This window comes from Lontra canadensis, unplaced genomic scaffold (genome assembly GCF_010015895.1).
Source record: "Lontra canadensis isolate GAN:19392208 unplaced genomic scaffold, GSC_riverotter_1.0 scaffold1, whole genome shotgun sequence".
Classification (NCBI taxonomy): Eukaryota; Metazoa; Chordata; class Mammalia; order Carnivora; family Mustelidae; genus Lontra; species Lontra canadensis.
The window spans coordinates 66,155,071-66,182,382 of record NW_022630995.1 but is presented as its reverse complement, the minus strand read 5'-3'; the positions used below and the strand labels follow the sequence as shown (position 1 = coordinate 66,182,382).

Sequence of the window (27,312 nt, the reverse complement as noted above, 5' to 3'; positions counted from 1 at the left end):
GCCTGCTCCCCTCACACACCAGCCCACTCTCCTCACATGCACCCTCTCCTTTACACCAGCCCACTCCCTCCACACACCGGCCACTCCCCTCACACCCACCTGCTCCCCTTACACATCAGCCCACTCTCCTCACACACGCCCCCCTCACACCCGCCCCTTCACTCACACAGCAGCCCATTCCCTCCACACACCCACCGGCTCCCCTCACACAGCAGCCCACTCCCCTCATGCCCTCCTGTTCCCCTCATATGCCTGCCTGCTCCCCTCACACACCAGCCCACTCCCCTCACATACCACCTGCTCCCCTCACACACTGGCTTGCTCCCCTCATATACCAGCCCACTCACCTCACACCAGCCTGTTCCCACACACCTGCCCCATCCTTCACACACCAGCCCCCACCCTCCACACACCTGTCTGCTCCCCTTACACCCCTCACACACTCACCTGCTCCCCTCACACCCCTGCCTGCTCCCCTCACAGCAGCCTCCTCCTCTCACACACCCACGTGTTCCCCTCACACACCACCTGGTCCCCTCACACACCAGCCTCCTCCCTCACACGCCCACCTGCTCCCCTCACACCTGTCTGCTCCCTTACACACCAGCCTGTTCTCTACACCTGCCTGCTCCCCTCACACACCAGCCCCCTCACACCAGCTGCTCCCTCACAGGTCAGCCTGCTCTTGCTCCCTCTGGCCTCAGGAAGGCATGGCCTCTTCCCTTTGATCTGAGTTTCCAGGATTAGGAGAAACCCACAGTAAAAGTGATGGATCCCATGAAGGTATTTTTATAAGCGGCATTCTTCATGACCATACAGAGAAAAACAAAGAAGGAAAGACACCAAATCACACAGGTGCCCAAATTTGCTGGAAAAAAATCACGTGCATGTACACTGCACAGGTGACCCGGGAGCTACCACACAGTTGTGTTTATAACCTAATCTTGTTAAACGTAGGATAACTTATTTTCCTAATTTTTGGTCGCCCTTTTCTTCCCACTGCAGGTGCTGCCCTTGGCCCTGGCATTTTGCCCCTCCCCTGTGCGTGACCATCCACAGCGGCTTTTCCCGCCTCAGGGGCCTGGGTCCTTGAGGGCCTGACTCAGTCAGCTCTTCAGGCTGGCCCAGGGAGGAGCCCCCCGGTGTGGCAGACAGACCAACCGAGCGGGGTGCCCAGAGCGCTGACTGGCCACGGAGGTGGGCAGGTGACCCAGGAAGGGCCAGGGAGGACTGGTCTCAGAGGGAAGCGCCTGCTCTTCCAGCCACTTACCCAGCACTCAGCCAGGCATGCTGGGCTCAAGGCACAGCCTGAGATGAGACAGACCCAGATCTCCCCCCAACAAATTGTGTGCCCCTCTCTCATGCCCTCTCTAGTCCCGGGAGCCAATGCAGCCCCTTGATGGGCTCAGCTGATTGCCCGGGTTCCTGGCACACCTAGGAGAGTAACCAGTGTCCCCTCTATGATCAACCAGGGACAGGACTGGGGTCGGGGGCTGGGCAATACTTTTTGCCTCTTTCCTGTTCCACTGACCCGGTGGAGCAGAAAGCGATGCTCAAAGACATCTCCCAGCCCTTCTCCCAAGGGTGGGGAGTCCCAGGGAGGGGCAGTGGTGGTGCTGGCGGGCAGAGGGTGGGGTAGCCTCAGGGCCATTGACTGGAGGCCACCGACCTTCGACCTTCGGATGAGGCCCTGAGGCCTTGCTCTCTGCTTCTCAGAGGTGTCCCTGGTATTAAGCTGAGTGAAATAAGTCAGCCAGGGAAAGACAACGACCATGTGATCTCACTCATATGTGGAATTGAAGAACAAAACAGGATCACAGGGGAAGGGAGGGAAAAACAGAATAAAAGGAAATCAGAGAGGGAGACAAGCCATAATAGACTCTCAACTATAGGAAACAAACTGAGGGCTGCTGGAGGGGAGGGGGTGAAGGGATGGGGTAACTGGATGACTGGCAGTAAGGAGGGCACATGATGTGATGAGCATGGGTGTGCAACTGATGAATCACTAAATTCCACCCTGAAACTTGAAGAAGAAGAAGTAGTAGGAGGAGGAGAACAGAGGCCCCAGAATGGTGACCTGGCTCCCCCGGGGGCTGCCAGCTTCCCCCCGGGGCCGCGCTGGGTACCACAAGCGTTGTCCCAGGGAAATAGGGAAATGGCTCAAATAGCACCTTATTACCAGATACACAGGGGCCATCGCTCCTTGGAGAGGGGCTGTGGCAAGGGGCTGAGGCCACCGCTGGCCAGTGACATAGGCCGGACTCTGCGGCAGTAAGCCTGGGCCCCTGACACCCTGCTCGGGACCCCAGTCGCCACAGACCACGGGCTTCCTTCTGGCTCCACACTCAGCAGCTCCCCTCATAGCAGTGGGGGTGGGAGGGCGGGGAGAGCAGGGGCAAAGCGGGGACACCTCCCATAGCGCTGGCCTGGAGTCCTCCCAGGCAACACACACCAGGGCCAGGGATAAAAGCCCTCCCCACACCTGCTCCTGCGGGGTCCAGTCCACCACTGCTCGCCGACGAGGCACTGGCTGGCCCAGCACCCAGGCCGGGACTAACTGAGGGCACTGGATAAGGACACCGCCAGGAAGCAAGTCTCTGCTCTGAGAAAGAGGGCACGATGCAGGGGGCCAGGCCCAAAACTGCCCAGACAATAACTCTGAATAAGCTTTTGCCCTGGCGGCAAAAACTTCACCACGTATAAGCAGACCTTAAGTTCAAATACGCACACCAAATAAGCAGACCTCAAGTCCAAATACCCTCTCCGCCCTGGGCTGGCAAGCTTTGGCCAGTGGCAGCAGCAACCGTAGGCCCAGGAAGGCCTGGTGGTGGCCAGGGGGCAGTGGGCATGGAAGACAAAGCTCTGCCCTTCACACGGCCTTGACCTGGCCGTCCCCTCCCCCAGGAGGGGGCTGAGCGTCAAGAGGGTCTCCCTCGTGGCTCCAGCTCATATGTGCGCGCACACACACACACACACACACACACAAAAGCAGGCACGCGCACACACACCTTGCTCTATGTTCTGGAGCAAGTGACAAGTACCACGTGCGTCCATGGGGAACTGTGAGGCGTGTGTCCGTGCGTGTGTGCGTATGTGCATGGAAAGGCACAGGAAAAGTGAACAGCAACACCCAGCCCTGGGTGCACCCAAGAGCTGCACAGGCAAAAGCCTCCGCACGACCACGCTTTCCCCACCCCCAGCACCTGGCAAGTGTACAGAATCGGCTGCCTGGGAATTGCATTTCAGTGAATTACAGATCTTAAAACCAGACCTACGGAGGTACTGTCCCTCAGTTAAAAGAGAACTGTGAACACACACACGTGCAACAGAGTAAGAGAATTCAGAAAAAGGGTTTACAGTTAGTGCTTGTCTTTATATCACTGAAACTAGAAACTTCTATGCTACTTTGAAATTTTAGCCACATGTTGGGCTCCTGCTCCCGCCCCCTCGGGTCTGGTATCGCCCACGAAGGGTCAGCAGTCCGCCAGGTGCTGCGGGAGACAAACGCTCCAGGCGGTGGGGGTGGGGGGCTGGGTTCAGGGAGGGTCCCAGGAAATGAATGAACACAAGTTACAAAATTCCATTTGCGTTTGGGGACATGACAAGTTGTCTTTCTCTCTGATTTCAAAATTTCAAAATTCATTTTTAAATTCATCTTAAAATTCAATTTTAAATTAAGCTTTTAAATGTCCCTAAGGAAAATGTCCACAACAAAGAGAACCAATCGGTACAAATAAGGAGAACTCACCCTATTTTGGAATAAGAATGGTAAGAGAGTAATTCTAGAACTTGGTGGGAATGTCCTTTTTAGCGCACCGTGTCAATGTTTTCTCAAAATCAATTCAGGGCAGTGAAGGTCTTCGCAGTTGCAAGGAGACAAAACTAAGCTCACAGAGGAAGCATCTGGCTTTGGAGGTCAGGTGACCACTAACAGAAAACACGCAACAACAAAGAAGTACTAAGTCAAAGTGCAAAAACTAATTCAGAGGGGTGCCTGGGGTGCTCAGGTGGTGAAGCATCTGCCTTCACCTCCGGTCACAATCTGGGGTCCTGGGATCGAGCCCCTTATCGGGCTCCCTGTTCCCTCTCTCTCTGCCTGCTGCTCCCTTTGCTTGTGCGCGCTGTCAAATAAAAAAATAAAAAATCTTAAAAAAAATTTCAGAACTAATTTTATAATATTGATGAAATGATTTATTCATTCAAAAACCTGCTCTGCATTGTGGCAGGGGACACAGGCCACAGGAGAGATCCACCCTGTTTCATGTGCCCTGCTGAGCCGCTCCATGATGCTGGAGCGCATCCCAGCGGGTTCCAGGCTGGCTGGCTGGGCTAGAGCAGAACACATGAGCTGGGAGCTTCCCCTGAGGGGCGGGAGCCCCCAGTTCCCTGCAGAGCACCCACATGGAGACACTGAAGCTCCTGAGGAAAAGGAATAGCCAAGGTCACCCTGCTGGACAGGATGGAGCCCAAAGTCACTCACACTAAGGACCCTCCCGCAGCCTTATGGGAAAGAGGAGGCAGGGGTAAGTGTGGTGTGGGCTCCCATCCCATTCATGCACTTTGCTTCCCAAGAAGGGGTGAGCACTGCAGAGGGAGGGCCTTACAGGGACGACCCTGTTCACTCCAGAGCAGCAGCCCCCCAGCCTCAGCCACGCTGCACAATGGGGAGGAGAAGAGGAGGATGCAGATGGCCAGACAGGTGGGTAGGACAGATGGCAGGACAGATGGCCTGGCCAGACCAGAAGGGGCCAGCCCTCCACACCCCCTAGTATAAAACCAGTGATGGAGCACAGTCCAGCTATGGTGTGGGGAGTCCCAGGCCCTGCCTACCACCTTCCACCCTCCCCGGCAGCTGTCCCAGGATGTGAGCTGGTCTCTGAACACTGGTTCCTAAGACAGACCACCCCACATTCCCCGACCATCCCAACACTCAGCAGAAGAGAGCCTTCCAGATCTCAGCGGACCCTGGGTAGGCTCTGACTGGACTGAGCCCAGGCTGCTCAGGGGTGAGGGCGGGGGCCTCGGGCCAGCGCAGCCCTGGGCCTCTCTTTGGCCAGCTTTCCAGTAAAGCCTTGGACTCCCCACTGGAACCCACAGATCCAAGGATGCTTCAGAGAAACCAGACAAAAGCCCCAGGGGCAGCACGCTAAATCTGACCGCTTCTCCCCGGTGGTCCCCCCCACACACTCGGCCAGCTGACCTGCAGGATCCGGGCAGGCACAGTGGACTATTAAGGAAACCCACTGACTGCAGTCACCCCATCCAAAACCCCTCCCTGCCTCCAAACATGGACCCGGGCCCCCTGCCAGTCTTCACCCTCTGGCCCCACCAAGGTCTGGCTGGCTGGCAGCCATGACCCATGCCCCCAAAGTTGGCCCTGCCTCCATCACAGTACACCCCAGGGAAGGCCAGGCCCCAGACATTGCCATCCTTCTGCAGCTCTGGTGCCCCAAACAGGTAGGCACTCCTGCTGTCAAATGGCAGTGGCCCTGTCCTCTGGCCCCCCCCCCATGCCAGGTGGCTGCTTACTCCTGTGCCCATCCCCACTCACCTGCTGGCTGTCTCCCGGGGGCGGGGGGTGCAGACAGTCTGCCCAGTCACCAGGAGGGACTGTCAGGGGCCTGCCCCCCCCCCCCCAGCCCCCCACCAAGGGCAACAACTCCTGCTCGTGGCCCCTCCCACTCCACTCCCTCTCAGTACTCAGGACCCTTCCCTCCCTGTGGCCGTCAGGCTCAGGTGCAGAGCTGAGCCCTGGGCACGTCACCATCCCTGTCACAGGAGCTCCCCAGGGGGCCAGCTGCTTCTGCAGGGACTTGAGGAGGCTGGCAAGGCTCCAGAGGTTTTGGATCCTGGTGGGCAGAGCTCAGTGCAGAGGAATCACAGAGGAAACAATGGAGAGTTCACGAACATCACCTAATTTCCATAACCCAACAGCCCTAAGAGCAAGTGAGGGCTGTTCCCCAATCTGCACAGGGGAGAATTTAGGCTTGAAGAGGTATACAGGTCCACCCAGGACCACGTATCCAAGAAGCCCACCTCTCTCCCCGCCTCCCTGACAAAGAATGGCCTTTTCCCATAACTCAGTTTCCCTACTGGCTCCTGCTGGGTGTTAAGGGCAAAAGTCACACAGAGCTGCCATCTGGGTGTCCACCGAGTGGCCCTGATAGAAAGTTGGTGGGTCCCACTGGGGTCAAGTCGGTGGCTCAGGGCTCCGTGTCCACGGTGGGCCCACTTGCACGGACACCACATGACAACTCTGAATGCCCAGGGAGCTTCCATCCACGCGAAGAGGCTGGCCCCATCCCAGGCTGCAGCCCGAACATTACTGCCAGATCCCGGGAACCACCCCACCCAGGGCCAGCCCCACATGCGCCTGCAGCCTGACCCGAGCCACAGATGGCCTGTCCTCAGTGGTGTGGGGACCAGCCAGGCCACCATGAACCGTGCTGTCTCGAGGGCACAGCACTTTACAGCAGAACAAGGCCAAATGCTTGCCCAGGAAGGACTGATGACTCACATCAATAAATAGTTTATGGTATAGTAACAGAGACAGGCTGTTCTGATAATGGTTTGGAGAAATCCAAGGGCCCCCAGTGGCGTGGGGAGGAGTGTGTGCCTGAGATGGCGAGATGAACCGGCTGGGCACAGAATTTAGAAGCGATGTGCTGGGCTCAGGTCCAGGGTGGGCTGCAGGTTCAAAGGGAGCTCACTCACTTACTGGACGGTGACCGTGGGCACCTGTGTCGCAGTTTGTCATTTACAAAATGAGCTTAAAGCACACAGAGTACCTGGCCAGTGCCTGGGGCACAGCAGACACTCAGGGAGGAGTCATCAGGCGACATCACTATCAGGAAAGCAACGGAGTGGAAACTGTCCAGGGTGATAAAAAAGTAAGGCATGCAATGACATCACTCCTGACAGCACCGTCCCCTGAGAGCAGCCTGAGTTTTCCACTGGACAGCGCCTTCCGGAAACAGCTGACCACACACCACCTCCAGCCAACAGAGCCCGGTAGGGAACCTCAACAACCCAGGAGGCAGCAAGAACCCACAGCGAGAGCAGGAGACACCCCATCCCCACACCTGGTCCCCGGATCTCCTGCTGACGGCGGGGGGGGTGACCCAGGTCCCAGACAGGCACACTTGGGGTTGCTCTGGGGTGGGCCTCCTGCCCGATGCCCCTGCCTCTTTCTTTCCGAGCCCTCCCTTGACATGGGGGGGTGGTGCACGGGGGTTGGAGGGGCGGCATATTGGGCGTTGGGGTGTAGGGCACTGGGACAAGGGGCAGGGTTGCAGTACACTGGGGTGGGGCACCAGGCACTGGGATGGGAGGCACAGGGACAAGGGGCAGGGCATGGAGGCTGGGGAGCAGAGGCACAGAGGGCGTGTGGGATGAGCACTAGGGGTGAGGGGGCAGGGTGCAGGTGTCCAGGTGAGCCCGGGAGGACAGGCTGTGGGCAGCTTCAGGGAAGGAGGAAGGCGCAGAGCCTGGCGGTGGGAAGCGTCACCTGGGAGCGTGCAGTGAGTGGAGCCTCAGTCCGCACAGAGGCCCTCGGGGAGGTCAGGGAGGGTCCGGTGGCAGAGGGAGCAAGCTGAGCAGCGGGAGGAGTGCAGGAGGGCATGGATACTGGCGGCCTCTCACCGGGTCTCACGGAAAGAACCAGCCACAAGTGCAGGTGCGCCCAGCCTTCCCGCTCAGGCAGGCATCTGGGCAAGGTGACCACCCACTGGAGAAGCGCAGCCTGGCCCCTCCGGCCAGCCCTAGGCCCTCCCAGCTCCAGGTCCCTCCCCAACCCCTGAGCCTTCAGAGACCCGGAAGAAGGGGCAGTCCCCACCAGCCCCTTCTCCCCACTCTGGCTCAAAGAAGGTAAAGTGGGGCTAGATAGACGGGGTTCCCGGAGGGCCCAGAGGAGGACCTGCCCAAGCCACTCCAACTGGGGTCCTGGGCTGGCGGGTGGGTCAGCGAGCTTGGAGAGTCACCCCAATACAAGAGGACCTCTGCTGAGCCAGCTGCAGAATGAAGTCTGGATGGACACAGTGGGGGTCCCCCTCTGCAGGAGGGTGCAGGAGAGGGTGGGCACTCCCTCTGGCAGTGGCTGCCCAGCACCCAGACGCAGTCTCTCACTCAGGAAATGAAGCTGGGTGGATACAACAGCCCAGCTTCACGGTGACCTTCCAGAGGTCTCTAGAACCATACCCCAGCACATCCACCTGAAAGGAGTGTCCCCAGGCTGAATGTGGACACCTACAAAGGAGCACTCCACATCCTCTTAAAGGGATTGTGGGGGGCAACTTGTCATGAAATCTAGGGTCCGTTATTCCAGCAAAACACATTCATGAAATCTTACTCACACCTCAGAGGCTCACACGTCAGCTCTGAGGTGGTTCTGAACTCACTGAATTTGTGCTGAAGATACTTTTATCACCTTAACCAGTGTTGCCCCAAATGACCTTTTAGACCTTCTTACGCAAAGCAGACAGTGGGCCTCCCTGAGGCAAACCCAGCACTCTGCCCCTTCCCACATGATTGGCTACATTAGTGCCCCGAAAACTCCAGATTGCAGGAGCAGTTTAGATGCCCAATAAACCAGTTTCCTGCTATCTCCCAGCCGATTCAGCTTGGAGGGGCCGCTCCCCCTCAGCAGGCCACTCTGGAGGGCACGGAGGAACAGCTCAGGACCAAGCTCTCTGACTGCAAGGGGTCCCTGCCCTGGGGGCACGGCCACAGCCCCCACATAACCCATAGAAGCATGCTCTAGTCCAATCTGGAGACAGACCCACGCTGCAGGGGGAGATGCTCCTGAGACGCAGGCCCTCGCGTGAGTGGGCTTGGACACTTGGACACTCTCTTTCCAGGGGGAGCCAGGCAAGGGACCCTGCGGCACCCAGGAGACCACCTGGGCCTGGGCTGCAGTGTTTGGTCTGTGCGCCAAAAACGCAGTGCCTGGAGACAATTGAGCGTACAGTAAATGGTTTTCAGAAGGAAAATGGATTCGCAAACCTCACAATCCAGTAGCATCCACACGAATGACACATCAGGAATGCTGAATTGAGGGGTAGGATTATGCACCGCTTGGGAGAAGCTCTTCTATAACCATGGGGGGAGGGGCACAGGCATCGGCCCAGCCACAGAGGGAAGGGTGCCCTGCATCCCCAGACTGACAGGCGACACATGACAGCTATGACTTGTAACTGCAGGAGACCAGTTCTGAACTTTCTGTCAAATGCACGTTATTTTCAAAACAGACTATTGAACGGTGACCTTGCTAGGACGACAGTCACCTCTGTTCCCACACCACTAGCAGCCATGGGACATGGTCCCAGGGGCCCCTGGGGACACCAGCTTCCTGCACCCCCACTGTGGGACAGAGTCCTGCGCTTGGCCCGCCTGGCTGACAGTGGCCCGGGAACCAGATGAAGCAAGGCCGGGGACTGTGTTCCTCTCAGCTTCCAGGATGGGTGGGAATCTACCCAAGGGAAACAGAAATTTAAATTACTTGTTTATGACTCGTCCTCTCCTTCAAAAGGACTTTGAGGTGACTTACTAAATCCAAACACACGTGAACTGAGCCTGTTTGTTTAAACTGAGAAGCAATTAAAGGCAATTAAAGGGGCCAAACAGGGGTCCCAAGTTTGAGACCAAGTGGATTACTGCAGGTAGGTTATGACAGCAGCTGGGCTACCCTGCTCTCTGTGTTGTCAGCCCAAGCCCCTGGCCCATACATGTCCCCCAGTCCTGGGCATACCAGTCTCACAGTGGATCAGGAGAGGCTGACCCACTACAAGGATCCCCACATAGGTCCTGGGAACATGCTGGTCAGAGGGAACATGGAATTCCAAGGAGTGTCCCACTGGGAGGACCCAAGAAACAGGATGTCACCAGAAACCAGCACCGAGGGAGGCCTCCCTGGCCAAGCAGGTGGGGTTAATGAACCCCCTGGGAAGCCTCCCCAGGGCTGCCCCTCCTTGATCCAAGGACTTATAACCCAGGGGTTGCTGCCACCTTGGACCCAGACCCTCTGACCACACATCACACAAGGCCCCGCGGGAGCTACTTGGGAAGGTTTGTGGACAACCAGCTCCAACGGAGCAGAACTATAAGCCCGGCCACGCCTTTCCAAAAGAGGGTAAAAAACTGGCTTTTAGACCCAGTTTTTTTTTTTTTAAGATTATTTATTTATCCCTTCCTCTCTCTGCCTGCCTCTCTGTCTACTTGTAATCTCTGTCCGTTGAACAAGTAAATAAAATCTTAAAAAAAAAAAAATGGGGCACCTGGGTGGCTCAGTGGGTTAAAGCCTCTGCCTTTGGCTCAGGTCATATCCCAGGATCCTAGGATCGAGCCCCGCATTGGCTCTCTGCTCAGCGGGGTCCTGCTTCCCTTCCTCTCTCTGCCTGCCTCTCTGTCTACTTGTAATCTCTGTCTGTCGAATAAATAAATAAAATCTTAAAAAAAAAAGATTATTTATTTATTTGTCAGAGAGAGAGAGAGAGAGAGCATACAGCAGGCAGAGGCAAGACAAGAGAGAAGCAGGCTCCCCGCTGAGCAAGGAGCTGGATGCAGGACTCTATCCCAGGACCCTGGGATCACGACCTGAGCCGAAGGTAGCGGCTTAACCAACTGAGCCATCCAGGCGTTCCTAGACCCAGTTTTACTGAGAAAGAACTCATATCCCATGACATCCTTCCAGTTAAAGTATGCAAATCAGGGGTTTCAGTATATTCATGGGCTTGTGGAACCATCACCACGAGCTAATTTTAGAAGGCCTCCATGGCCCCAAAGAGGAGCTCACACTCATCACCAGTCATCCTTCCACCAGTCCCTGATCTACCGTGTTTGCAGATTGGACCATTCTGGATGTTTAGTGCAAATGGATCGTACAAGATGTGGCTGTTTGTGCCTGGCTTCTTCCCCTCAGCACGTTCTCCGGCCCGTCCACGCTGTGGCATGTGTCAGCCCTCCCTAGGGGCGCCTAGCCAGCCACCTCAGTGGTCCGTGGACACGTGGACTGTCCCCACGTGGTGGCGATGGTGAATAGTGCTGCCAGGAACCGGCTTCTGTGAGGATGTGAGCGTCCGTTGGTCTTGGGCACGAACCCCAGAGGGGAACTCCAGGTTATGTGGTAGCTCTGGGTGATGCCGAGGAGACGCCAGCTTGCTTTCCAAAGCGGCGGCACCACGTGACAATCCCACGGTAGCTGTGTTTGAGGTCCCGGTCTCTCTGCAGCCTCGGCAGCCCCCCAGGGGCTTCTGGGACTTCGATTCCAGCCTCCAGCCATGGTGGGAAGATTTGATCTGCGTCTCCCTGCCAAGTGAGGATGTCTAGCTCCTTTCATGCGCTTACTGGCCCTTTGTCAGTATTCTTGTCACTGTCCTTCCTCACAGTGTCCTGTCATTCTGCATGTGAGTCAGAGGAGGGAAGGCAGTCATGCTCTCTGGCCTGACCAGATCTGCTTTCCCAGAGCTGCATAAGGGCGCAGTCTACACTGGGCCTCTGTCTGCTGGGACCAGGGTCCCTCTGCCACAGCCAAAGCCAAAGGCTGGTGCGAACCAGGCAACGCCGCACCTTCGTCATGATTGGGAACATGCTTACTGGCCATAAAGGGAGTCCTTGGGACAAGGCAATGGTGTTCCCCATCACCTGCCCCAGGACCCCAGAAATGGTTCCTATCCATATGACATGGCCTCAAAGTCCATGGAGAACCTAAGAATGTGAGTTCTTTGGAAAAGTGTCTTTGCAGATGGCAGGAAGGTAGGATCTTGGGACAAGACCATCCTAGATTACTGGGGTTGGGCCCTCCATCCAAGGACAAGTGTCCCTACAAGAGAAGGGGAGCTACACACAGAGAAAAAGCCATGGGAAGCAGAGGAAGACATTGGAGCAAGGTGTCTGCAAGCCTGGGAATGCCTGGAGACCCCAGAATCCAGAAGAGACAAGGACCTGATTCTCTGTCAGAGTCTCCGGAGAACCAACCGTTTCCAGACTGAGGTCTCCTGAACTGAGAAAGAATAAATTTCCTTTGTTTTAAGCCACCTACTGCGTGGTGTTTAGTTACAGCAGCGGGGAGGAGGGAGACCACCTGCCCCACACCCCACCCCAACTACCCAAATGCACCAGAACACAGCGGGGGTGGGGGGATCACCTCGTAGTGGCTCTGTAGAAGAACTCAGAAGTCCTTCTTCATTTTCCAGCTTTAGTCCACATACCCTGTGAACTTGCCCTGAGCTCAGCTCGGTCCAGAGCCCAGGTGGAAACAACCACATTCTAGGTCCTGCAGAGCTTCCTGCTTGCCCCAGCCCAATAACAGGTCTGTTCCGTGTTCTCAGCAGCTCCCACTTGGAGCCTGAAGGTTCTACAGGCCTCCTGGTATCTCCGAGAAGGGGCACTGCCCCACATCTGGGCACCATCTTTGGACCAATCTGTCACTGCAGGAGGGAGACAGCCCTGCACCGAACCCTGCTGGCCCAGAGCGGAGAACCCGCCGGAGGGACTCAGGACCAAGGTGCATGACTCACTCAGAAGAGAGGATAGTGTCTCCTTCATGCCTTCTGTTCACTGTGGCCCTGTGTGGAGTGCCTGCCCCGGACACCAGCAGACAGTCCAGCCTGCCTCTGGAGGGTCCCGGGACCCCAAGTGCCAGGCTATCCCAGCGGCAGACAGGAAGAGCATCCAGACAAGACTCAGCCCACATCCACCAGGAGCCCACCTGGGGGGTGCAGGGGATTTGGGGAGAGAGTAGGGGTGAAAGGGCAAACATAGCCATCCAGACCAGAATGATCAACAAACGGAGTGGTTTTCCCTCAGATGTGTGGACTGCTCTTCCTCAAGGGCACAGATTGGTTCCCAAGACTGCTTTGTCAAGTTCAACCACCTGGTTATAGACACCCAACCAACATTGCACATGGGGTTTCAGGTTGGAGAACAAAGTCACAGTCAATGCCCACCCCTGTGGGCGTCTGGGTATATCTGGGGGTGGTTTCGGCCATCACAATGCCACAGAACAGAGTCCAGAAAAAAACCCACACATACACGGGCAATTTTTTGTCGAGGGGCCAAGGAAAACTGGACGGAGGAAGAAGAATCTTTTCAACAAATAGTGCTGGGACAATCAGACAGCCACGGGTAAAAAAAAAAAATGATCCTCAAACCTTACCTATGAACATACACAAAAGTGAACTCAAAATAGAAAAATCTTAGTGATCTTGGCTTGCCAAAGTATTCATAAATAGTTCACAGAGAATGTGAACTGTATAAAAGAAAAAAATCAATAAACTGGATTTTATCAACACCTAAAAGTTCATTCTTCAAGAGACCCTGTTAAGAAAATGAAAAGTCAAGACACAGACTTGGAAGAAATGCTTGTCAAATGTGTATGTTTTGAAGGACTTACATCTAGAACAAGGAAAGAACTCTTACAACGAAACAAGACCAGTATTTGATTGTAAAATGAGCAAACATTTGAACACACACTTGACTAAAGACCTACAGAGAGACAGATAGCATGAAAAGACACTTGACATCACAGTCATCGAGGAAATGCAAGTTCAGGCCACAGTAAGCTGCCACCTGCAGCCATCAGAACAGCTAAAGTTTGAACACTGTCGGTACCAAGTATTGACGAGGGTGCAGAGAGACTAGAACCTCCCACCCCAGTGGTAGGGTGCTGGTTGGTCCAATCTTTGGGAAACAGGTTGGCGGTTTCTTAAAAAGTTCACGAGCCACACGAAAAGTGCCACCCCAGCTCTCCCACGGAAGTTGAACGCACACGTCCACACAAAGCTCTGTGAGTACACACAGCAGCTTCAGCCCTAACAGTCAACCCGCAGTTCGCTCATCCTGAGACTGGACAGACGGACAAGCAGTGGGCCACCACACAGTGAAGCTCACCTTGGCAGCAAGAAGGACAGAGCTACAACATGAATCTCAATTTGGGTGGAACTGAAGGCAGACAAACCAGACCACACACAGTAAGTATGTATAAACCTGTTTAGCCACAGTTCCCCACCACACGCACTACACCTAGAGACAGAAGGCAGAGGGGACCGGCCAGCCCCACCCTCCCACTCTCCCGTCAACCACAGGAGCCTCTGGGACAAGATCAGAGCTCAGGGAAGCCTAGGGTAAGGGCTACCTGGGACCAGCCAGGAGGCACAGGGGCCAACCTGGGAGGTCCAGAGGAACACTCGGCGTGGAGGTCAGAGGGCACCATGGGGTGCCACCCTCCACTAGGGACACCGCCAAGTACCAGCCCAGAGGAGGGTGAGCCCCCTGAGTCTGTCACAAGCCACTGGGCCAGTAGCAGGGCCCCCCATGCCTGGATCGGGCCCTGGGAGTGCATCGGTTAATCCCACTTGTGACTGAAGTGCACGGTGGACCCACCCTGAGGCCTGGGACCAGACTGAGATAGGAGGCCAGTGTAGACGCCATCTTTGAGGGCCAAAGCAAAACCAGAAAGGCATTCACTTGGACTGCTGATGTCACTCACCCAGGGATACCGTGCTGACAGGCAGCCCCTGGGTCCCCCAGATGTAAGGAGCCTTGCCAGCTCAGTGACAAGACTAAGGCTGGGGCTCCAGGGTCAGGGTTGGTGCCCCAGCGTGGCCAGGGTTGGGCAGCCATGTGGGAACTCCGCAGAACCCCAACTGCCAGTCCCCAGTTCCACTGCATGAGGGCATGGAGGAAGGAGGGCAGGTGGGCAGCTCTGAGGCTGTCCTGTCTGCGGGAGTAATGTGGCCTTTTGTGCAGGAGGACAAGGTGCGCATGTGGCCTGGGGGACATGTCCTGTCTGACCATCACATGTTTGCGTGACCAAGAGGAACTCTCCAGGGCGTGAGCTTTCAGGCTGGGAAGAGTGGGCCTGGGAGGCTGTCTGATTGCAGTAGTAGCTGGCAGAGGCAGGTTCTGATGTGTGGTTAGGGGGTGGTGGGTTCCATCTCACGCCCACCCCTGCCCCAAGCAAACCCCATGGGCCATACCTTCAAAGCATGCTGCCCTTCCCTCCACCGCACCCCCAGCCCTCTGGGGGCCAACAGGCAAAGGCTGACCACAGTGTCCCCCGGACACCCTGGCCCTGTCCCTCCCGCCAGGCTGCAGCACCCCCACCTCCTCCTGTCCCTCAGACATGCCCCGCATGGTCATGCCTCTAGGCCATCACCCTCACTGCTCCCCCTCTGTTCCCCCAACCCCTCCAGGCTCATTCCTTCAGCCTAAACATCACCCAATGTCGTCAGCAGTCAGAGGCCTCCCGGGTGCCTTGGGCATGTCACGTGATATGGGAAGGAGAAGACGGGGTGCCACAGGACACGTGTGTGGGCAGGCCAACCTGGCCTGGACTCTGGAAGTTACCCAACAAGGAAGACCTCATGACCCCAGTGGTCCCCTCCCCTCCCCGTAAAGGCAGAGAACAAACATCTCAGGGCTGTCCTGATCTGGGCAGGTTAAAGCCTCGGGTCTGATCTCGGGAGGGTTGAGGGTTGGCACCCATCTGGACCAGGGCCGCTCCTCACTCCCAAGAGCCCGCCCTCCCTGAGGCTTCTCCCCAGGGCTGACCGCCTAGCAGCCTGGACCAGTGCCTACCCATGCGTGTGGCCCACGGGTGTCTCCTGCCAGTGCCCCATGTCGGTGGGCAGCAAGAAGGGGACAAAACAACACCAGAGCCACAGAAGACCCCTCCGACCCCCAGGTCTTCAAGAGTGCTAACCTGAGGAGCAAACAGCAGTGTTTTTACGCTAAAATTAGGGTAGATGCTCAGTCCCTCTATGTGTCTGTCTTGTTCATGGGCTCAGCCATCTACTGAAAAAGCCTCAGGGACAACTGAATGCAGGTATACAGAAAACCAGAACGGATGCAAAGATCTCTCCAAAAAAGTACGTCCTCCATTACTGTTCAGAAGCCTCTGAAGACAAGGACAGACACCAGTCAGAATCTGTGCTTTTAAATGGGTCTTTGTGTGCTCGCAGGAAAGACGCCCAGAAGACCCCTGGGACAAACCTAGAATTTAAAATACATCCACATGGATACTGCCGACAGACACAGCAGCTGCACTCCGATCTGAGCCAGCCTCGCCTTCTTTCTGTAAAGTTTGTCAGGAGCCCCGTTTCCACCCCCGCCCCCCACCCCTGCCCCAGCCGCTGGTGCTGAACACGCAGGGTACAGGCCCACTGGCCGGCCTGGCTCCAAGAGTCTGCTGACCTGGGGAGGCTTTCAGATGGGGGAGTGGATGCACTCACAGAGACTCGAATTCTCCCACGGAAGATTCTGAGCTTCCAGAACAAAATTCTCCTGCTAAGTTCTTTTCTTTCTCTATTGTTTAAGAAACGCAATTCCCAGTGCCTTGACATCTTGTCGACCCATATGAAGGTGCATCCGCCGTGAGGAGGGCACTGCCCTGTGCACCCGGGGCTCCTGGCCCGTGCCCCTCCCCCACGCCCTGCTGCGGGAAGCTGAGGACCACCCGCCCAGGGCCAAAGTGGAGATGTGCTGACAGTGTGGCCGACACGCCAACTTCACAGATGTTCGTGGGAATGTCCAAGTCTCCTTGTTGGTACCTTGAATAATGATGAAATAGTAATATTTCAGATCTATTGGGTTAAGTAAAACGTACTGTTGAAATTAATCTTGCCTGTTTCTCTTCACTATGTAGCTACTTAAAAATTTTCAGCCGAGGCCTGTACCATATCTCCTCCACAGGACAGCTCTGCTCTGGGGCTCGTCCCTTCCCTCCACTGTAGACACACACAATTTCTGCAATGATCAGTAGCTAATTACACCTGTTTACACTGAAGGCACGTCCATCCTCAGTGCTGTCCCTTTTACGCCCCAGCTTCCCTGCAAGCCCTCTTTCTGTCTTGCCGCCGAGCATCTGTTAGGAACAGGCCTTGCTATGAGCTCACCATTGGGTGTCCGGGCAGCGGCTCTGCCTTGCCTGGCACAAGAGTCCGTCACAGGGTGAGACCCTGCACTGTGGGCCACTCTTCCTCTGTCTGCGGTCAGGCACCATTACAGACCTCTGCCACGCTTTCCCCATCCTTTACAGATACCCTGTCTTTTCTCAGTTAACTTGTGAGATTTTTCACTTCTGTGTTTCCAAGTTTTACAGACGTCACACGGGATTTCGTGTTGTTTCTCCTGCTTCAAACTCCGTCTCCTTTCACCAGAGGATTCTCGTCTTTCTTCCATTTGGGGAAATTCCCACCTACTGTTTTCTTTTCTTTTTTTTTCAAATTGGTCTTTTCTGTCAGTGTTTTTCCTCCCTTCTCTTGCCCCGACTCTTAGGAGAGCTTTATCAGACCCCAGGGAACACGCCATAATCCTGCACTCGGGGGACACTCTGCACATCCCCTCATCCTGCTTTCCTGGAATGACCACAGGCGGACTGTGCAACTGACCGTGGGTGCGTGCCCACGCCCAAGCACTCCTCGCTTGGCGCCCAACCCAGCATGTGGCAGGAGCTGCACCAGCATCTGCGGAAGGAGCAAACCCGAGTTCCCGCAGCTGCCTCTTCGCCCCGCTCAGCCCCAGGCCCACATTCAAGCGTGTGTCTAAGGCTGGCGGAAACAACTGCCTTTTTAGAGGTTCACCCTCTACCCCCAGAGCTCACACAGGCCATAGATCTTGATTCTTTCAAAGGAAACAAGAGAGGCAATGGCAGGGTTTACCCACCCTTCCCCACATCACCTGAGACCCCCAAGGTGGGAATCAGGAGCCCATGCTGGGGACTCTTCCTCCAAGGGGCAGGTCTCCTCCAGCTATCTGTGGGCTCTGGGATATCTGGGGAGCCTCTGGGAAGGCGCTCCTGGTGGCAGACGGTCACCCTGAATCTGTGGGGGCCATCCCACAAGGATGGGGGCTAGATGGGGGCTGGTTATGTGGCTGAGACCCAACAGCGCACAGTCCTGCTAGGCCAGAGAGTGGAGAACACGCTGTGAGGGGGCCTCTCCAGGGACCAGCGAGACCCACCACCATTAACAGCCACTGTGGGACTTAGAGCTTCCTCACCCACCAAATACAGGACATCGCAGCAGGTCAGGTTCTGTCCAGAGCTGGTGGGGGCACTGCATGGATTTGCAGCTGCTGGGATGCCCCCACCCATGCTGGACCCCACAAAGGAAAATCCGGCAAAACCAGGTTGACAGCTAAAATGTTCAGCTAAGGGCACCCAGGCGACTCCGTTGGTGAAGCGTCTGCCTTTGGCTCAAGTCATGATCCTGGGGTCCGGAGATCGAGCTCCGCGTCAGGCTCCCTGCTCAGCGGGAGTCAGCTTATCCCTCTCCTTCTGCCCCCCTGCCTGTTTGAGCTCTCTCTCTCTCAAATAAATAAATAAAATCTTTTTTAAAATGTTCAGCTAAAGTTGACAAAATTACAGAGGTTCGATTACCGGTACATTGTAATTGTTGACGATAAAATTACCCCACCCACCCTGCGTGGACCCCAACAGCCCCCCGATGTGACCGCCTGCCTTGTCCCTAGACACAACCAAGCACAGAGAAGCAGACACATGGCTCTTCCATCCTCTTGAGTCCACGTCTCCACACCACTCTCTTCCTGTTGTTTTATCCGCACAGAATACGTGTTTATGCCCCCAAAGTCTTTTTTGATCACCTGTCACACACCTCTGCAATGATAAATATATAAGTAGAATTTTTTAAAAATTTCCTGGGACCATAAGACTGAGTTTTAGACGTTTTCTCTGGACTGAGTTACCATCACCGCGAGTATCAGTCCACAGCCGGTCCTCACGGCACAAGCACATGACGCGTCCCAGCGATCAACCATGCCATGCACAAATTCCCCTAGAAACACATCGGGCTCTTCCCCCCTGCGAATGTCACTCGCTGCCCAGGGAGACAGGCTCCCGCTGCAAGGATACGCCTCCTTCTTGGTTCTGCATGAGCCCAGAACACCTGTCCTCGCCCCGAGTCTGTAGGACAGGCTGTGGACAACTAGAGTCCAAGAATCTCAGGTACGCACCCTTGGTTTTATTGACAGAGAACCGGGAACCAGGGTCTGAGGAAGGATTTGTAGCCCCTTCTTCAAGTCCATGCTTTGCTATCACTGAGAAGTGGAACACATGGGTCCCCAGGGAGGAGCGAAGGACAGCCCCTCCTCCCATATAGGGTAAGGCGGCCCCATGGAATGCCTGCCTCACTGTCCCGCTGGAGCTCTGAATCCAGAGCACCTCCCCAGAGACAGGAACACTCGGCTCCAGTTCCCGGCAGGACCAGCACACAGATGCGATGGCAGGTGGGTCACCGTCTGCGTGCTGCGCTCAGAGCACAAGCGGTTTCTCGAGAGGACCCTTGGGATGGAGGACACAGTGGGTGGAGAGGACCGCCAAGACCCGGAAATAAGTCAGCCGCACAAAGCCCTTCTCAGGGGTCCTCAGAGACTCTGAGTAGCCCAGGTTGCACTGTTGCCAGAAGGAAATTTCTGGAAGGAATCTCCTTTATCGGGGAAGAGGAAGCTGGCTTTGTAGAAAACTGTCTTGGGCTTTCAGCCCCTACAGATGAAGAGTTATCTGGGAAAGGTCAGAGGCAAATAACTGCCCAACCCAGAGGGAGAACGGAGCCAAGCGCTTGCCACCCAGGGACACCCAACTCTGGGGGTGCAGTCTGAGGTCAGGGCACATCCAAGCAAGAACAGGAGGAGGGACGTGCAGCAGGGAGCAGAGGAGGTCCAGGAGCAGAGGCAGCCCACCCCTCGAAGCCCAGTGGGATGGCCACTGGGGCAGGGAACAGCCAAGCCCGAGAGGGTCGCAGGAGGAGCACCGACAAACAAAATCAAGACTTGTGAACAAATGAATGACTGAATTAACTGTAGAAAAACAAATTTTAGGGGTGGCTCAGTTGGTTAAGCGACTGCCTTTGGCTCAGGTCATGATCCTGGAGTCCTGGGATGGAGTCCCACATCAGGCTCCCGGCTCGGCAGGGAGTCTGCTTCTCCCGCTGACCTCTCTCCTCTCATGCTCTATCTCTCTCTCTCTCAAATAAATAAATAAAATCTTTAAAAAAAATTTTTTTTAAAGAAAAACAAATTTTAGGGGCGCCTGGGTGGCTCAGTGGGTTAAAGCCTCTGCCTTCGGCTCAGGTCATGATCCCAGAGTCCTGGGATCAAGCCCCGTGTCGGGCGCTCTGCTCAGCAGGGAGCTTGCCTCCCCTCCTCTCTCTGCCTGCCTCTCTGCCTACCTGTGATCTCTGTCAAATAAATAAAATCTTTAAAAAAAAAAAAAACAACAAATTTTAATTCAAAAGAGGCTAAGGAGACAGAGACCACTCTCTCACCTCGAGTTTTTAGAGCGAGACCCCTGCCGATCTGAACCCACTCTGTGCCGAGAGCCAACAGCAACATGGCTTTCCAGGTGTGGCAGAAACAGCTCGGTCCTCGGCCGTGGGCTGCTCGGGGCATCTGTCCTGCACACGTCCAAGGGGGGGAGCAAACCCCACCCTGACAGACCTCAGAGCCTCAAAGACTGGTGGCCTCCTCCCCAAAACCAGCACAGCAGGCGTCTCTGACATTGCCCCGCAGGCCAAGTCACACAGTGACCCACAGAGGCACAGCTAAGAGCCCCCTGGGGACACACCCCTGCTGCCCCCGTCCCCCCAAGCCAACAGCTCCAGGACAATACCCAGCCTGTCACAAGCACACGGATGACCCTGACCTCTGTGGGGCAGCTGGCAGGGAGAACATGGCCTGGCACGAAGAGCAGAGGGGAGCAAGCCCCAGCTCAAGGAGGCTGGGGACTCTGGGGAGCCCCAGGCAGGGGCTGCTGGACAGTGGACCAGCCTTCTCCTTGGGGGAAACTGGCTTTGCCCTGTTAGTCCATCAGCCCCTGACAGGTTCTGGGAAGAAAAATGGACAAGGAGAAATACCTGAAATCCTTCCATTACTTCTTCTAATTTTCATATATAGAATATATGGTTGGTATAAAATGGTCTTCAAAAAGCAAACGAAACTACAGAGAAAATATGAACTATCCAAAATCACCGTCGCCAGGGATACCGTGGAAGCCTTCTGAGGCACATCCTGAGCCACTTCCCAGCACACACGTATGACACACACACACACACGTATTTGTAATAAAAACTGCACCGTATTCCCACAGTTTCTCACCACTCCCCACGCCGCGCGATCCAAGGCCACGTGCTCCAAGGCCATGCAGCGTGGCTTCTGCTCCAACCTCACACAGCTTCCAAAGAAATTATGAACAATTATGAACAAAACCACCTCAAACAACCTCATTCGTGTCTCTCCATGCATTTCTTCAGAGCGCATCCCCAGCAGCAGAATGCTAACAGCAGGTACATGCGTGTCCCTTCTCACAGCTTCTAAATTAGGGGTTCCCAAACATGCTAGAGCAACAGGGCCAAGTGGGGCCTATGTTCAAGACCCCACTCTCCATTCTCCGGGGAACATGCCCAGAAGTGTAACAGCTGGGCCATGGGCTCCTCCTGGATTCTCCACACTGTTTTACATGGCAGCTGCAGCCCACGGTGCACGGGGCTCCCGTTGGTCCACGTCCTCACCATGGCTTGTTGGTGTCTGCTCCGCTGAGAGCAGCCATCCTGTGGGCTGTGAGGTGTTGTGACAGCTTTCATGTTACTAAAACCAACAGTTTGCCACCTGTCCTCCAACGTTGTGGCAGTTTTCTGGGGACACAGCTAGGGGTCTCGTGGGCTGTCTTTCACTCTGCCCCGTGCCTCCCTGCCACTCTCCCACGCTCCCTGAGCCCTCCTACTGTGGGACAGAGATGTGGCTGTGCACACGGCCTTCCAGCTTTTCTGATTTCTTTTCCTATAGGGAAACATTTAATTTATCTAGAACTTACTATGGCGGTAACTTGATTTTGTTTCTCTTACAGATAAGTAAGTGTTGGATTTGATATATATATATAGACAACAGGCTAGACTCCCCATAACCAGATGACAGAGAGGACAGGGAGCTGATGTTGCACGCTCTCCTGCCAATGAAAGCCGGAGCATTTGGGGTGTATGGCAGACACACCCGAGAACCCCTGATGTGCTGACTGCCACCAGCACAGAAATGGCAGGGCCCAGGGGACACCGCCAGGCCCCATAGGCGGCAGGCCCACTGGGCTCGGCAGCAACAGGGCACCCAGCAAGGCCAGGATCACCCATGCACCCTCCCTGGGTTCCTTCAGTGTCCCAGGCCCTGAGCTGGCAAGGACCAGGCCACTGTTGCGAGAGGACAGAGTGGGGCACCCACCACCTGCAGTGGAGCCCTCCAGGAAGGGACACGGCCTCTGACCTCCTGCAGCAATCCTCCCTAGCCCCGCTGTCCGGACTTTCTCAGGACACCATGCTCCCCCTCTTTCCCTCAGGCTTGTGAAAGGGGAGTCCTCCCTGTGCTCCCAGCTCCTGGCTTACCGAAGACCCATCTGCCCTTGGGGAAGGGAGAGTCGGGATTGGGCTGATTGAGGGTCTTCAGCTTGCAAAGGGGGAGTTTTGGGGTCTCCCTCCACATAGCCATGATTCAGTGTCCCCATAAACACATGTGGCGGGCGTGCTCATCCGGGCCAGAGCAGTGAATGGCTCCTCACTTGTTGCTGAGCCCATACATCTAACTACACCCACGATTTCTCTCCTCACTTTCTCTCCTTGCACTCACTGCTGCCACTGAGAGACCGTGTCCATCGAACAATGAGCTCCCAACCCAGTACACTGCCCTCCAATGACCCTGGAGGAGCCTGTCCGTCCGCCCAAACAGCCCCCCAAGGTCCAGACCCATCCAAGCAGAAACCACAACCAAGGCCTCTGCCTGGACCGGGCTGCCAGCCGGTTCCTCGTGTATCTGGTGGACATGGCCCTGTCCACTAGAAGAAAAGGCTAGACGTCTACACCAGACATAGGGACCTGGGAAGGCTCTCTGATGAGAGCGCAGCTGGGGCTCTTCTGAGTGACCAGGAGGGACAGCAAATGTCTGGCTGCCAGGCAGGAACAGGCTGGCCTCACCTCCTTGAACCCTCCCCCGCTCACCTGGGTGCCCTCACCTCACACAGGCACCACCCTTCCCCCATTACCCATGGGGCTGCACCCCCCAACCAGGCCTCCCACCTTAGCTCTTCCCACGGTATCTGCCTCCTCCCTGGTCTGTGCCATGGCCTCTCCCCGACCTGTGCTCAGCTTTCCCCTCTCCAGCCTGGGGTCTGCTCCCACCAATCCTGTCTGCTTTCCTTATGTCCCCCTCTGCCTGCCACCTGAACCTGCCCCAGGGCTCTCAGGGAGGAACACGCTAGGATCTGTGTGTTGGCTGAGGCAGGCTGGTCCGAAGAGCCCCCACACTCAGGGAGCACTGGGCCTAGAGGCTGCACGTGTGGGTGGGGTGGTCTTCTCAGCCGGCTGACAGAGCTGCCACACAGCTAGAACACACATGCCTCCGTGACCGTCCATTAGAGTAGCCGTCACCCAGCTCTTGCTCACTCGGCCTCAGAGCTGCGCAGGAAAGGATCCGGGGGTTTTGGCTTCAAAGAAGGTTGTGGGGCAGCAGAACTGACAAGTGAGAGATAAGAGGCTCCTCGGACACCCGGGCCTGGACACAGCTCAGCTCCCCGTGTCAGCACTGGCCACAGCAAGGCTCCTGTCCTCAGGGCACAGTTGAGGCAGGATCTGCAAAGGCAGGTGTGGCCTCTGATGGGCAGTGGGCCGTCCTCGTGGGAGCCCTCCTAGCCACCTGCCACCCCTGTGCAAGGCCCACTGGGTTACCGCTCAGGGTCCTTCCCCCCGAAATTCTCTTCAAAGAGAGCATAAATTTAAGGCACCAAGACACACAAAAACTGGCCCTACGACCATATTAAACACGGATCCCATCAGGAAAGGCAAATTAGAAGAAGGTTTTACAACATCTATTTCCCAATTAGGTCCTGAAAGCCAGTCCTAATGCCAACCCTGAGCTCATCAATCTGGTGGGGAAAATTCAGGCAGAGAAAATGCCGGGGACCCAGGGTCCATGAGACTGCTTGGAGATCTCCCGTCTCAGTGTCACCCAAGGCTGGGAGAGCAGGAGAGACGTGGCCAAAAGCCCTGAGACCCACCCCAGATGGCCTCCTTCCCGCTCAGCCAATGATCTGAGTTTACTGAAGTAACAAACAGCGCAGTGGACATGGGTGATGGACAGGATGGCACTAGCTGAAGGTCTCCGAGCTCCACTCCAGGGGCAGCCGAGAGCAGCTCGGGCACAAGGATGGGACAGCCCAGACCCCTGAACACACACTCTGCAGAGGAAGCAGAGGAACCTCGAACTTAATAGGAAAGTAACCTGTCCCATTCACACAGCACCCAGAGGAGGAGTCCAGCCGCAGGGCTTAGAGGGAGCTGGGTGCACTCAGAGCCCACAGTCTCCACTTGGGGGTGCAGACCCTGGGGGACCATCCTTGGGGACCCCAGGGCTCTCCTCACATGGCCCTAGTTTTTTAATTACTATTTGTGTATGTATTTATTTACCTTTTGTAAGGTAAATTTTGCAAGGCCTATCGCTGGAGCCAGTGTGGGCCAGGCACCCCACCCCCATCTAGCTGAGGAACCCGTGTCCAGGACCAGGGACGGGGTCAAGGTAGCACGATCTTCAGCACTGGACATCTCAGCAGAGAGAAGGCAGAGGCTCCTCTAGGACGGGCAGGAAAGGCCGTGGGCCCCTGAGAGAAATTTCCAGAAGTCCAGGCAGAGCCAGGACAGCCCTGAGTTGTGGGCAGGGCCTGGCCATTCAAAAGCATCCCAGATTCCTGGGGAGAGAGACGTGGAGCCCAAGGCAGGGCAGGTGTGGCCGTGGGGCCCACTGGACGGAGGCTCCAGTGGCCACAAGAACCCTCAGCCCAGGCCAGTCAGCCCACAGGGACCGTCCTCCCCCAGGGGGTGGCTGCTCTCAGACTGCTCCTCTGCCCAGCAACACTCCCAGGCCCAGAGGAGGGCCCCGCAGGGTAATGCCATCTGCTGCCCACAGCCCTCCCTCCAGGCCTAAATGTTCCTGCCTATGGATTCATCCACGCCCAGGGAAAGACTGCCCAGCACAGGGTACCGACCGTGAGGACAGGCTCTGTGTCCACCCTATTAGGGGACACTGACCTCCTGGAGCCTGGAGCCTGGCAATGTGGACAGCCAGTAGCTGCTGTGGCATTTCCACGGCCCCCATAGTGGACAGTGTGTCCCAGCAGCCTGATGCTGGTAAGGTGACCATCCGTGATGCAAGCCCCTGTAGCCTTTTACCCAAGACGGGCCCTCCTTACCCCCAGGGGGCGGGAGCAGACACTGGGGCTGTCCGAGGGCACTCCAGCACATGCTGTGACCAGCCAAGGTCACCCCAGCTTGCTGAACAGAGCACCCCCCCCCCAAGTAATCGGCATGTGGTGGTCTCCCTGGGGGCTGCACTTTGTGCCTGCTTCCTACTGGTCCCAGGGCCTCCGTCCCCTCCTCCCCTCCTCCTGCACAGAGGAGACTTCTGCCACTCCATTGCAGCCGCCATGGTGGCGGACTAGCTATTTCCTCCTTACGCTCTAGCCCCTCGTCTTGGTGACATCTCTGGGGTTTACAGCGTGCCGGACTTTGAAGCCCACATCCCCGTGTGTCTGACACAACCACACATGGTGCGACACCCTCACGCCATGGACGTGGGCCTTTGCTGTAGTGTTTGCTTCTAGTATGTCACCAACCCCAAAACACACGGTGCTGTTCTAGACTGAGTATATCTCAGGAGATCGACTATCATTTTGACAGGGGAAAAATATGTACCACATAAAATTTACCGTCTTAACCACTCTTCAGTGCATGGCTGACGGTTGTGAACAGCCCCACCCTCCAGCTCCAGAACATTCTCATCTTCCCAAACTACCCCCAAGAAACACCGACCCCCTCACCCCCGCACCCCCATTCTTTCTGTATCTACAAATCTGTCTCCTTGGGGGGGAACTCATATATGTCCGTTCTCTTCTAAAAAGGTTTAAGATAGAAAATCTCTCTTCAGTTCAGCGCATCTACTTGAAAGGACCCAAGACCCACAGGACAGAGCCTCAGAGCCAGCACCTGAGGGTCTAAAGGGAGCCCCGGGATTCCTGTCATCACAGCCAAGACTCAGCCGTTAAGAACCTGGGAGCTCCTGTGGCCTCCTTCTTACCCACGTTTCTGGTGGCCACCTCCTCCAGGCTCCTGCCTCCCCCGAGGGGGCTGGTCTCCGCAGGAACTCAGGCTGCCTGTTGGCCTACATATGAATTCTCTGTGCCAGGATCTAGGACTACATCGGGCCCATGTGACACCCTCCTGGCTCGAGGACATACACGCATCGAGGAAGTGAAACCCACCATCTTCACGGGGCCCAGAGGGGCTGTTTTAAGAACCAGGCACCAGCCCTGTGACCTCAGCCCTCTCATGAGCTATGAACATTACACTGTTTTGTAGGCTACTGATTTTCACATCAGGGTGACATGACGTTTCCAGGGGTCACCCCTGACTTATGGAAGCCATGTCGCCCCGCCGAATTCCCTGGGCATCTCTGGAGGGCCAGGCTCTATCCCGCTCCCCCCACAGCCTCCTCTCAAGGGCAGAAAACCGCAGCACAGAGAGGCCAAGCCACTGGACAAGGTCACGTGGCAGGAGCGTGGTGCAGCTAGGTCAGGTCCAAGCCCCAGCAAGTGGCCGTACCAGCCCGCTCACCTCCATCCTTCTTCAATACATGGCGAAGGATGAGTCTTTGTAAAACTAAATGTAATCATTTCAGCTGCTCCTTGCGCAGTTGCCCGAGGCTGGGCGGCTCCATGACACAGGGTCTCCTGCTCGGGAGATGGGAACGTTCTAGAACTGGACAAGTGGTGGTTGCCTAACGCTGCAAATGCACTGAGTGCCACGGACGTGTTCGTGTCCAAAAGTCTACGTCACCTCAATTTCATCTTCACTTGAAACTAACAATGACAATCCCCTGGGGGGGGAATCACCCAGGGTAACAATGTCCTGAGAAGCCCCGAGCGGCCAGCGTGCCCCACACGCACTGGTCGGCCTCCCCGGGGCTGGGAACTGGGCTGCGAAGCCTGACCTTCTCCCCTAACGCAGCAGTGCCCAGTAATGGCTCTCTGGCCAAACAGGGAATCTAACGCGGGAGTAAATTCCACACGAGAAACAAAATGACCATGAGAAACAGACCCAAAACATATGAAACAGGCAGGACTCTCAAGAAAATCGTATTAATATCACATCACTTCCTTTATCAGGCTTACCGCATGTCAGGTTGGGGGAAGGAGGCAAAAAAGGTGTCTTTTGGCAAATCAGCACACATTGATCCTTCACAGTGAACACGACAATAACACCCCACTTGCTGACC

General features: G+C 56.0%; 1 protein-coding gene across 5 annotated transcripts in view; it reads right to left on the bottom strand.

Annotated features, from left to right (window-relative positions):
* The window catches only part of ZFYVE28 (zinc finger FYVE-type containing 28), a 106,033-nt gene that overhangs the window by 53,222 nt on the left and 25,499 nt on the right, over positions 1-27,312 (bottom strand). The gene's annotated exons all lie outside the window — the stretch shown is intronic.